Genomic DNA, 12517 nt, shown 5'->3' with positions numbered 1-12517 from the left:
CCCTAAAGCTTGCAAATGGTGTGTGACTTTACGTACTTGTGCTTGTGCTTGCACTTGCTAGTGCCTCAGCTAATACACACGATAGGCCTTGGGCAATGTGCACTGCTCCTTGGGCAGTGTGCGCCGCCCCTTGTTGGGCGTGCGCCACCGTTCAGCCTGTGTGCTACTACCAGTTGGCAGGCATGTGCCGTCCCTTGGCCAGGGTGCCTGTGGCCTTCATGCTGTCGTCATTGTCGTATCGTGTCAGTCAACTTTTTCCCTCCCTCTCTCCTCATTGATTTATGCCACTCGGTGAAAATCCAACAGTCCAATTTTTTTATAAATATGGACCCCCTCCTCACAATTTCCTCATCATTTCTTTATTTTTCACTCACCAAAGTACTTTTAAAAAGAGAGAGAGAGAGCTAGAGAGAAAGGAGGAGAGGAAAAAAAAAAGAGCATATGAAAACTACAAGCTTCTGGTAAGTAAAATTTGGTATTTATTCATACATTCTAAGGAGTATTTCTAGATTATAAATGAAATAATATGATTCATGCTTAGTTTTGTTAAGAAAATGTAAAAATACATTTGTGTATAAATTCAATGAAATTTGCATGATTAGTAATGTATTAATGTTAAAATAAACAAATGAGATGATTATGATGATATGATGACAAATTATACGTTGAGATTTTTATTCATCAAGCAAAATATTATTTGACAAGCAAGTGAAATAAACAATTGAGTATGTACACATGACATAAAGTGAACTTCTAAGACCACTGTAGTTGGCACGACCATTTCATAGAACATGTCATGCTTTGGTAAGCTATAAATGTGTTGTGGTTTAGCAAGCCGTAAATGTGCTAAAAATAAAGTGAACTTGGTCATTTGTATTGCCTTCAATAGATATAAGCCGGAATGGCTTCACACAAAGAATAGGTAAATTATGAATGAAGTCGTGACATGATATGTTTGATTTTCTCTATTTTTTGCTTGATATGATTATGACCATGATATGATTGTCTTGATGTTGACATCTTTCTATTTAAAATAAAAATGTTTTCTTATATTTGAAATAAACCCATGATATGACCATGCGATAGTAAGCGATTAACGATACATTTTTAATTTAATGAACTTTTAAAATCTTAGCAATGTTGTTTAAATACCATTTTTCTTACTGAGTTTATGGAACTCACCCCTTTCCATGCCCCCCTAAATGAGGACGATAGTGAGGAACCACTTGTTCACTTACCCATTGAAGTCTTCAAAGATTCTGTGGATCCATGAACCTTTACGAGTGCATGTTTTGTTCCACACTCTGATGAGTCCACTTTTGAAGAGACTTGTATTTATTTTATTGCCTCAGTATTGTAAGATTTGGAACTAAAATTTTATATTGTAAGGGATTGTAATATATTTATTCCGCTACATATAATTTATCTTAATGCACTCGTAGTCTTTTTCTATGTTTGGAACTCTTATACTATATTTTAGTATTGGAGATGTCACAAAGCCTACCATGCAGTTATCGATTATGGCGATAAAATTGTGTTTCTACATTCTTCTTAAATCCCTAAACTTTTGTGAATGATTGTTTTGTGGTTTATGATAATTTAATAAATTTACTTTAAATTTTCATACCAATTTCTATGGTTATTTTAAATATAACAACGTTAATTAAAAGAAAATTTGCATGTTGTTCTCCTAACCCTTTATTGCTTAGGCCAATGGACTCTGAGAACACCATTCAGTCGATCCCAATTGTTTGTGATTTGCTAGATGTATTTCAAGAGGAACTACTAGGTTTGCCGCCCAGGTGGGCAATCGAGTTCTCAATCAACCTAATTCTAGCAACTTAACCTATTTTTAAGCCCACCTACCTAACAGATGGAGCAAAACTTCAAGAGTTGAACTGCTAGTTAATAGTAGTATGAGAAAAAAGGTTTATCAGACCTAGCTACTCACCATAGGGTGCTCTAGTGTTGTTTGCTAAAAAAAGGATGGAACTCGCTTATGTATTGACTATAGAGAACTTAACCAAGTGTCCATCAAGAATAAGTATACCTTACCCCATGTCGATGACCTGTTGATTCAGTTTTAGGATGCCCCAATTTTCTCCAAGATGGATCTCAGGTTCAGATATCACAAGCTAAGAGTTCAAATCGAGGATATACCTAAAATGGTGTTCTGCTGTAGATTTGGTCATTTAAAGTTCAGAGTTAGACCTTTTGGGCTAACTAATGCTCTTACAGTTTTCATGGATCTCATGAATTGAGTTTTTATGCATGCACTGGATTACTAAGTCATCATTTTTATTGATGAAATCTTAGTGTACTCTAAAGATTGTAAAAAACATATTGTCTATTTGACCCAAGTCTTGCAAATAGTCTAACAGCACCGCCTATATGCCAATTTCAATAAGTGTTCCTTTTGGTTAGATCATGTTTCTTTCCTTGATCATATTATTTCTAGTAATAGAGTTTTTGTGAATCCCTCTAAGGTTGACGCTATAATTTGTTAGAATCAATCGACCAACATCACCGAAGTTTGTAGTTTTTTGGGCTTGGCTAGTTATTGTTGCAACTTCATCAAAAAACTTTCTTGCATTGTTGCTCTATTGACCCACCTTACTAAGAAGGGTGTTACCTTTGATTGGGACCCCAGTTGCGAGGAGAGGTTAGTGAAGCTCAAGCGTCAACTGACTACTGCTTTGGTATTGATTTTTTTTATAGAACCGAACATTTCTAGGTGTATTGTGATGCGTCCTTTATTTATTTGGGATGTGTATTCATGCAGCACAGTCAGGTAGTTACTTATGGTTTCAGGCAATTGAAACCCCATGGATAAAATTATCCCACCCATGACCATGAGTTGGCCGCCATTGTCTTCGCCCTTAAGATATTGCTCCATTATCTATGTGGTCAAACTTTTGAGATCTACATTGATAATAAGAGTCTGAAGTACCTATTTTCTCAAAAGGAGCTTAATATGAGAAAACGACGATGGATGGACCTTTTTGAAAACTATGATTGCAAGATTCTATATCATCCAAGTAGAGGCAATATCGTCGTCAAAACCCTAAGTTGGAAGAATTCAGCCATGTTGGCCACCATTTTAGTTTTAGGTTGGAAACTATTTGAAGTAGTTCAAGAGCTTCGGTTAAGTGTTAGTGGCAAAGGTGTTTACCTTGCCCAAATTTGAGCTCAGCCTACCTTCATCTTGAGAGTAAAAAAGGCTCAGTTTAAGGGCCCAGATATGTGAGATAGAATGAGAAATTGACAAATGAAGAATCACCTGATTTCAGGTTGTCTGAAGATGAAGCTCTTATGTTTCAAGACAGATTGTGGGTGTATAATAGCCTAGAGCTTAGAATGCATGTTTTGAAGGAGGCCCATGCCTCTAAGTTATTTATCCTCCCGGATAGTATAAAAATGTACTAGAATCTCAAGCTACGATTTTGGTGGCCTAGCATGAAGTGTGATATTAATAATTTTGTCTCAAGATGCTTCACTTGACAACAGGTTAAGATTCAGCATTAAAAGCCCAGTGGTCTTTTGTAGAGTCTCCCTATTCTTAAGTGGAGGTGAAAACATGTGATAGTGGATTTTATCATCGGTTTGTCACTGACTAGCATGGCTCAGAATGAGATTTAGGTCGTTATTGATAGATTGACCAAATTGACTCATTTTTTGGCAATGAAGACTACTAATTTAGTAAGAAAGCTAGCAGAGTTGTACATTCGTGAGATTGTTAGACTTCATGGGGTACCAGTTTCGATCATGCCTGATAGAGATCCTCATTTTACCTTACAATTTTAGGGCTCTATTATGGAAGCTCTTGAAACTAGTCTATTCTATTTGGTAAGACTTTTTTAGATCTACACAAATCATAAGAGTTTGAAGTAAGTATTTTTTTAGAGGGAGCTTAATATGAGACAACAATGATGGATGGACCTTTTAAAAGACTACGATTGCTAGATTCTATGCCATCTAGATTGAGACAATATCATGCTAAAATCTTTAGTTGGAAGAATTCGGCCATGTTGGCCACCATTTTAGTTTTAGGTTGGGAACTATTTGAAGTAGTTCAGGAGCTTCGGTTAAGTTTTAGTGGAGAAGGTGCTTACCTTCATCTTGAGAATTAAAGAGGCTTAGTCTGAGGGCCCAAATTTATGAGATAAAAGGAGAAAATGGAAAATGAAGCTCTTATGTTTCGAGACAAATTATGGGTGTGTAATAGCTCAAAGCTTAAAATGGGTTGTTTAAAGGAGGCCTATGCCTCTAAGTTGTCTATCCAAAAAGGTAGAACAAAAATGTACCAGAATCTCAGGCTACGCTTTTGGTGGCCTAGCGTGAAGCGTGATATTACTAATTTTGTCTCCAAATGCCTCACTTGACAACAGGTTAAGATTCAGCATCAGAAGCCCAGTGGTCTTTTGTAGAGTCTCCCTATTCTTAAGTGGATGTGGTAACATGTGACAATGGATTTTTCCATTAGTTTGTCATTTACTAGCATGGCTCACAATGCAATTTAAGTCGTTATTGATAGATTGACCAAATCAACTCATTTTTTGGCAGCGAAGACTATTGATTTAGTAAGGAAGCTAGCAGAGTTGTACATTTATGAGATTATCAGGCTTCATGGGGTACCGATTTCGATCGTGTTTGATAAAGATCCTCATTTTACATCTTGATTTTAGGACTCAATTTAGGAAGCTCTTAAAACTAGGCTATTCTTTAGCACTTCCTACCATCTATAAACTGATGGCTAGCTCAAAAGGACCATCCAGACATTGGAGGATATTGCGAGCTTGTATGTTAGAGTTTGGTGGATAGTGGGATAAACACTTGCCCTTGTGGAGTTTGCATACAATAATAGTTACAATTCTAATATTGGCATGACCCCCTTTGAAGTGCTTTATGGCAGACCTTGTCAATACTCAACTTATTAGAGTGAAGTTGGGAATGGTCGTCTCGCCAATACTGACATCACCCATAAGATGATTGACAAGATCGCCCTCATTTGCTAGAAATTGGTCACTGCTCAGAGTTGACAAAGGAGTTATATAAATCGTCAACGGAAAAGCCTCGAATTTTTTATTGGTGACCATGTTTTCCTTAAGGTATTCCCATACAAAGGGAATATGCACTATGAAAATAGAGGGAAGCTAAGTCCTTGCTATGTGGGACCTTTTGAGATTTTGGAGCGCATTAGCCCAGTAGCATATCTCATCCCCATGCCTCCGGAACTTATGGGTCTACATGATGCCTTCCATGTTTCAATGCTTAAAAAATATCACCATGATCCTACTCACATCATTCTATACTAATAAATCCATGTTAGTCTTGGAATGAAGTTTTCAGAATTCTGAGTTAAGATCCTTGATTGACGAGAGAAGATCCTGAGAAACTGAACAATTCCTTTTGGTTAAGTTTTTGTGGGAGCATCACTCTCCTGAGGAAGCTACTTGGAATCTCGAGGAGGAAATGTTGTTGAAACACCCCAAATTCTTCTAGCTTTAGCAAATTTGGGGGATCAAGTTTTTGTACGTGGGAAAATGTAATATCTCACTAAAAACACCGATCAAATATACATTTTAATTTTCTTTAATTTTGGCTTGCAATAATTTCATAATTTAACTTCATAGGTGTTTGAACCAAAATTTATTCATGTTTGCTTTAAAATTTCAAGTTATTTTAATTTCAAGCTTAGTTTTATTTATTCATTTCATGATGATACAAATAATCAAATATTAAATATAAAAAAAGAAGAAATAAATAAAAGAAAAAAGAAAACCCACGAATCTCGAAACCCACAAGACTCTTGCACCCGTAAGCCTTTTTTCTTTGTGCCTACTATTCATCCACCCATGGCAGTGGGGGATAGAATCTATCCACAAAGTGTAAACCAGGAGCCCAAACTAGTACAAAGACCTCATTGGGCTCGGGGTTGTGTAAGAGGACATTCACTAGTTTGGTTTGAATGGAAAGTGAGCCTCAACCTAAGGTGGGAAACCAAAATTAGGTTGGTTTTAAGAGCTCATTGGGCTCGGCTTTAATGTAAAGGCCCTCACCTATCTAGTTGGTTCTGTTTAGGGTTCAACCGTGCCTACACAAGGTCACTTGGACCCTAAACAGTTGTGTTTTGAGCTCATAAGGCTAGGCCCAATAGAAAAGCTTTTTTGGGCCGCGGGTAATTGGCTGTAAAGCCCTAGGGTTGGGCTTGATCATGGCTCCATTTGATTCCAATGGTTTTTAAGTACAAGTCCATGTGGTTGGGCTTAAAGTGGGTCCTTATTGGGTTGTAGGGTGTTCGGCTAAGGCTATATGGCTAGGCTTAAACAGGTTCTTCATCAGGCCCACAAGTTTCAAGGTTTAGTATCCATCAAGTTAAGCCTTTATTTAAGACCCTTGGGCTGAAGTCTGGGAGATTAAGTCAAAATGGTTGGGCTTAACTAGAAGCCCTTCTCAAGTTGAGAGATAGGTTGGGCCTTAGCGGGGCCAAAAATGAATGTTGACAGGGTTAGTGGCTCATGTAGGGTCAAGGGTTAGGTAAGTTTGATTTAAATCGACTTGGGAGAGTCGTCATTGGAAGGTTTGGTTAAACATGGAAATTTATAAATGAGTTATAGGTCAAACGGTTAGGTTTTGTATTGGAATTGAATTTGAGTTTGGTATGCATTAGTTCTCTAAATTAACTAAGGTAATCATTGAAAACATGTTTTACCACTATTAGTGAGATGTATTTGAATTGGAATCTGTCATCGTTTGTTGATGAACCGCTCCCTATGAATGACTTTTGACCATCCCTTAGAAAATAAGTGGAGCACAATTGATTGGTTTGAATTTGCATTCAATTTGATTTGACCCATTCACATTAGATGTTAGATACCCTTTTAGCCTCACTGATATCCTTTTTGAACAGCTTCGTGCGAAGGTTTGTAAAACACATTAACAACACTATTTGCTAGCTTTTTTAATAGGTAGTTTGGTAGGTTAATGTTCTGCTGAATTAATTGTCTTTGATTATGAAATATTTTTCTCACTGTTCTATCATTAATTTCCACGAGATTGTTTATGAAGCTTTAAAAGAATTTCGTAGAGCTAAATTGTTTTTAGAGGATTTCTAAATAACTGGTATCTGTAACCACAGAACGATAAGTAGTCTGTATTTTAAAATGATTTGTGTTTTCCAAAAAATATAAACTCCTAAAACTTAGTCACATGGTTTAATTACTACTTGCTTACTAAGTTTTATAAAACTCACCCCTAATCTATTTCCCAGATGATAGCACATGAGATAATTCACCTCTCGATTTGTCCTTGGATGCTTGCTTGGATCCCTTCCTGGATCCTTGAAGATAGAGTGCATTTATTTTGTTTATGTTTTGCAAACACACTAATAGGTGATTTTGTATGTAACAGGATTAACTAAATATTTCTTTTTGTCAAAACATAGCTAATTCGGTTGCCTCAACAATACATTAACATATTTATTTTATAAAAGATGAAATGCTTACGCTTACCGTGAATGTTTTTCTTTATGCACTCGAAATGTCAGCTTTGTTTTGGCTCCGTTGCCCGATTGAATATCGGGATGCCACACGAGTGCCTAGGCATGAGTGAACAAATGAAGGGGCACATTGTGCAGCATGGAAGAGAGAGTGGAGACACAGACTGTGTCACAAGTTCTCATAGACATACCGCACTGTGCAAGTAGTATGCCCTGCGCGAAATGACATGCTCCCTCGCACTCGAGGGCCTATCCTAAAACGCCCATAGCGTCCAGGTTATCTGCCCTATGCGACTGCAACTTGCAGTCTGTTGGGCTGTGTGACTTTTTCAGGCTTGCCTATATGCCAAAATAGTTGCACGGTTGGCCCTTGTCTTGTCTATTTGGTGGGTGCAGCAAGGGATTGCCTCATGAACCTTGGACCGATGGTGGGCCTAAATTAGCCGGGTTGCTCAGTGGGCTTCAAGGTGCCCTGAGGATGGTTTGTGGGCCTTAGACTATTCAATGGGCCTTATTAGACCTTAGAATATTAAATGGGCCTTGTTGGGTTGGGAAACAATAGAAAAGCATATTTATGAGCCCAAATGGGCCAGATAGTAAGGAGTGATGTAGTTAATTATAAATGGACAATGGATTTGGGAATTAATTTTAGGAATAGTTATTTCTAATGAAATAAGTGTAAATTAACAAAAAAAGGTCCTAGATCCATTTAACTGTTATCACGGAGGGGTTACCGTTAGCACTCTATTTACCAACTACTGGTGAACCACTCCTTGTGTATGGGTATTGTACTGGTCTTCCCTCTTACGAGAGTGGATTGTGATTGACTATAGGGGTCACAGTGGCAACATAATGTCATGATCATATAACCTTTCTGAATTTCTGTCTTATGAACTGAACTTTTTATCCTATTCACAGTGGCAATTGAGGATCTCCTTTGCCATTCCGTTGATATAGGTCTAAACGGCTTCGTGTGAAGGTCTGTAAATAGTAAAAATTTAAACCAAGTCAAAATAATTGGAATAGTTAATATTGTCTAGTTTTCCTATCATTGGTTAAATTATATATTGTTTTCAATGATTGTTTTGCCATACATTTGATCATATTGTTAGGGATAAATCGAAGGCTGTTATTTTAAAGAAAAGTAAGTTAAGATTTTATTCTAAAATTTTTAGCAGTCACTGCCATACAGTACAGTGTTTAAATTGTAAATGTGTTTTACTAATTGCCCTAATAAACTTTTGAAATGTTAATAGTATGGTTATAATTAAGTTTTTCCTTATTGAGTTTTATGGAACTCACCCCAATCCATCCCCCCAGATGAAGTTGAAGAAGATGATCTGCCTCTTAACCTGCCCCTTGATGCCTGTTTGGATCTATTCATGGATCCTTAGATTGTTGAGTGCATAAATATGCCTTACTCTGAAGAACAATTATTTTTTAAATTATAGTAAAAATAGCTCAAACATCATTTTGTAAATATTTTGGTAGCTAACTTCAATGCTTCAGATATATAATTATAATTTTTATAAGGGATGAATGTAACTTCCTATTTTCAGTTTAAATTTATTTGCACTCATATATGCTCTGTATTAGACATCACTTCCCACTAAGTAGTAGGAGGTTACAGGTGGTATTATAGTAAGATTTCTAAAACGTCCCTTATATTGAAGCCTAGGACGTAGAGTTACCTAATCTAAGGAATTCCCTTAGAAATGATAGTAGCCTAGGAAGCCTAAACAAAGATGTTTTGCTAAACCCTTGTCTCCTTTTTATAGGCAATCATGACTTAAGAAAGACCATCGGTTGAAAGACCTGAGGCCTAAGGTGCCCCAACTAAGGTAGAATTCTTCGAGTTATTTTGAGCCATTCAAGGTTAAATTGCTGTTATGGGCCACAACTTTGCTAATGACATTGGTCATCCTCATCCTATAAAGGACAAACATAACCACGGTTGTGTTATTTCAAACAATATTTCAGAGTTTTGGAGGTTAAACCCTCTTTCTTTTAACAGTGGATCAAACCCCATGGTAACTGAGGCTTGGATCATGTAGATGGAGAAGTTTTTGTTAGTCTTCAAACTCACTAAGGCATGAAAAATCCCCCCAGTGGTCTTCATGTTACAAGAAGAAGCTGAACACTAGCGGCATCTAAAGAATGAGACTCTACCAATCCCTACTAATTGGGATCAGTTTTTAGAATGTTCTTTAAGAGTTTCTTCCTAGTATATATTTATTAGAAAAAGGAGGACGAATTTTAGGACCTTTACCAGGGAAGCATGTTAGTAAAGCACTATGCTTCTAAGTTCATTTAGTTGTCTTGTCTCACCCCGAAATTGATATCCTCTTAGAGTAGGAAAGCTAGGAAATTTCTGAAGGGCTTGAGGGCTGACATCTTCGACTGAGTAGCCATGATGAAACGTACTACTTATGTGGAGGCCTTAGAGAATGCTCAACTTGCTGAAGAACTCCTTGTCACCTATTATCAGCATATCCATCATGCTAGGGCACATAATCAACAAAAGAGGAAGCAACTTAATTGAGGTCATGCTGACAAATAACCTAGTGTGCCCCTACTGTGGTAGTTTTTTGCCTCCACCTCTACCGCTAGTTATTACTTCTAATCTTGCTCAGGCATGTCAACCCCGCAGTAGAAACCACGACAACTGACTTGTTACAAGTTGAACAATGTTTACTACTAGTGCAGGAGTACCCAACACTTTGTGAAGAACTACCCTCAAAAACCAAAGGACACTACCAGACCTGTAGCTAGAGGAAGAGTTTTTCACCTCGACAAGCCGAATGTCGTACCACACTAGCTGTCATTCAAGTTTCACTTTCTAGACATGATTCCTAGCTCCAGCTTTTGATTGATATTGGTGTTACTCATTCCTTTATATTCTGTAAGTTTGCTAGAAATTTGTTAGTGAAGCTTGACCCCTTAAAGCAAGCTTTAATCGTATAAACTCCTTCCACATCTATTTTAGAAGCGTATGTTATATACAAGTCGTGCAAGGTAGATATTATAGGAATAAAATTAGCCATAAACCTCATACTTTTAGACTTTCAGGGCTTCGATGAGATAATAGACATGGATTAGTTGGAAGCCTATTGTGCTTTCGTAGACTACTACAATAAAACGGTGACTCTCCACCTCCACAAGGGGAAACTTTTTTATTAATGTGTTGTATGAACCTTTTTTTGTAATTAAAATAGGTATTTTGAATAATACTTTTTTAAAAATTTTATTCTATGTATGTGTATTAAAATCTTAAAATAAAATAGTTATTTTTCTAATGACTTTTCAATATATAGGGCATCATGGATTCTAGAAACACCATACAATTAATTCTGATTATTTGCAACTATCTAGATGTTTTTCAAGATGAGATTCCAGGTATGCCACCTAGGCGGGAGATTGAGTTCCCAATCATTTTAGCAAGATGATAGGCGGGGTGTTACAAACCCCTTTCTATGCCCCCCAGATGAGGACAATAGTGAAGAACCGATCATTGACCTACCTACTGAAGCTTTTTAGGACCCTGTGGATTCGTGAACTGTTACAACTGCATGTTTTGTTCCGTACTCTTATGAGTCGAAATTTTCTAGAGGCTTGTGTTTAATTTATTTTGATTCAATGGTGTAAGATTTAGAACTATATTATTCTTTTGTAAGGGATCACTGTTTACAAATCTTTGCGCGAAACTGTTTACACTTATATTGTAACATCCCAGATACCTGGTGGGTATAAGGAAGCATAATTTAGAAACAAATACAAGTGCAAATAATAAAATATATACATGCATCAAAAAAATAGAAATCCCTTACAACAAAATCAAGGTTCATTTACACTTGAGACCAACAGTTGGCTACCAACATATGAATATAAAAAAGTGAGAGACAATTTAATAATTATAAACAGGTATCCTCGAGTGCAAACAAAATAAAGTCTCTATCATCTTAAGGATCAAAGAAGGGATCGAAAAAATTTTGAACGAGCAACTCAACGAGTGAATCATTACTTCCATCATCTAAGGGGGGTATAGATTGGGATGAGTTCTATAAACTCAATAAGAGAAACAATATTTAAACTATAAAGCTAAGGTTTATAAAAGTAATTAACCTTCATAATAAAACATCATTTTTTAATTAAACAACTTACCTCAACAGTCTCCATAGGATGAGCACAATTCAAATATTTAGAAAAGACTGTTATTTTCTTTAGAAAAACATCATCAACATATAAAGTATCAAAGGTTAAGAAAATATAGTCAATCATAAATAATATAATTCAATAGAAACTAGTTGAACCAACCAAGAAGATAATAAGAAGAGAGTAAATTAGAAGAACCATTATACAAAATCACCATAGAGTATCAGCAACTATCCTAAACATGTTTGTGTTTTATTTAAGTCCTTTGTCAACCTAAGCGTGAAGTCGTTCCAACATATATCCACTGAGAGTAGAGGGAATCCCCAACTACCACTGTGAATGACCAATCATATGACCATGGTCATACGTTATCACTGTGGATCTACATATCATATCGCATATCCACTCTCGTGAGAGGGAATGCCAATCATTCATAGGGAATGATTGGTGCATTTAACATTCAGAGTAGGGAGAGACAGAAACCCCTTAAAGATAATTGTTAAATAGATTTTTCGTTCTTTTCTCTTTCATGTTCGATGTTCAATCATAACAATTTTCATACCTAGAATCCAGTGGGGATCTAAATACATATCCTGTCAAAGGTCGATTTACCCGAACTTGAGCTTCGGGTCATCCTCTTGAAACAAGGCCCATTTGAATAACCTTCTTTGCCATTACAAAGGTCAGGTGAAGGGCCAACCCATATGCATTTTCAATCATTATGTTTTTTGTGTTCATCATGCAAAATATTTCCATAATTTACGTTCAAAGAAACTAATAGGCAATCACCATAAAGATTTAGGTATTCAAAATCATCATTGTCAACAATTCTGTATTTCATGTTAAAATAAACGATAGCCAATCATC

This window comes from Carica papaya, chromosome 7 (genome assembly GCF_054855325.1).
Source record: "Carica papaya isolate Zhongbai chromosome 7, ASM5485532v1, whole genome shotgun sequence".
Taxonomy (NCBI): Eukaryota; Viridiplantae; Streptophyta; class Magnoliopsida; order Brassicales; family Caricaceae; genus Carica; species Carica papaya.
This window is presented reverse-complemented; position numbering follows the sequence as displayed.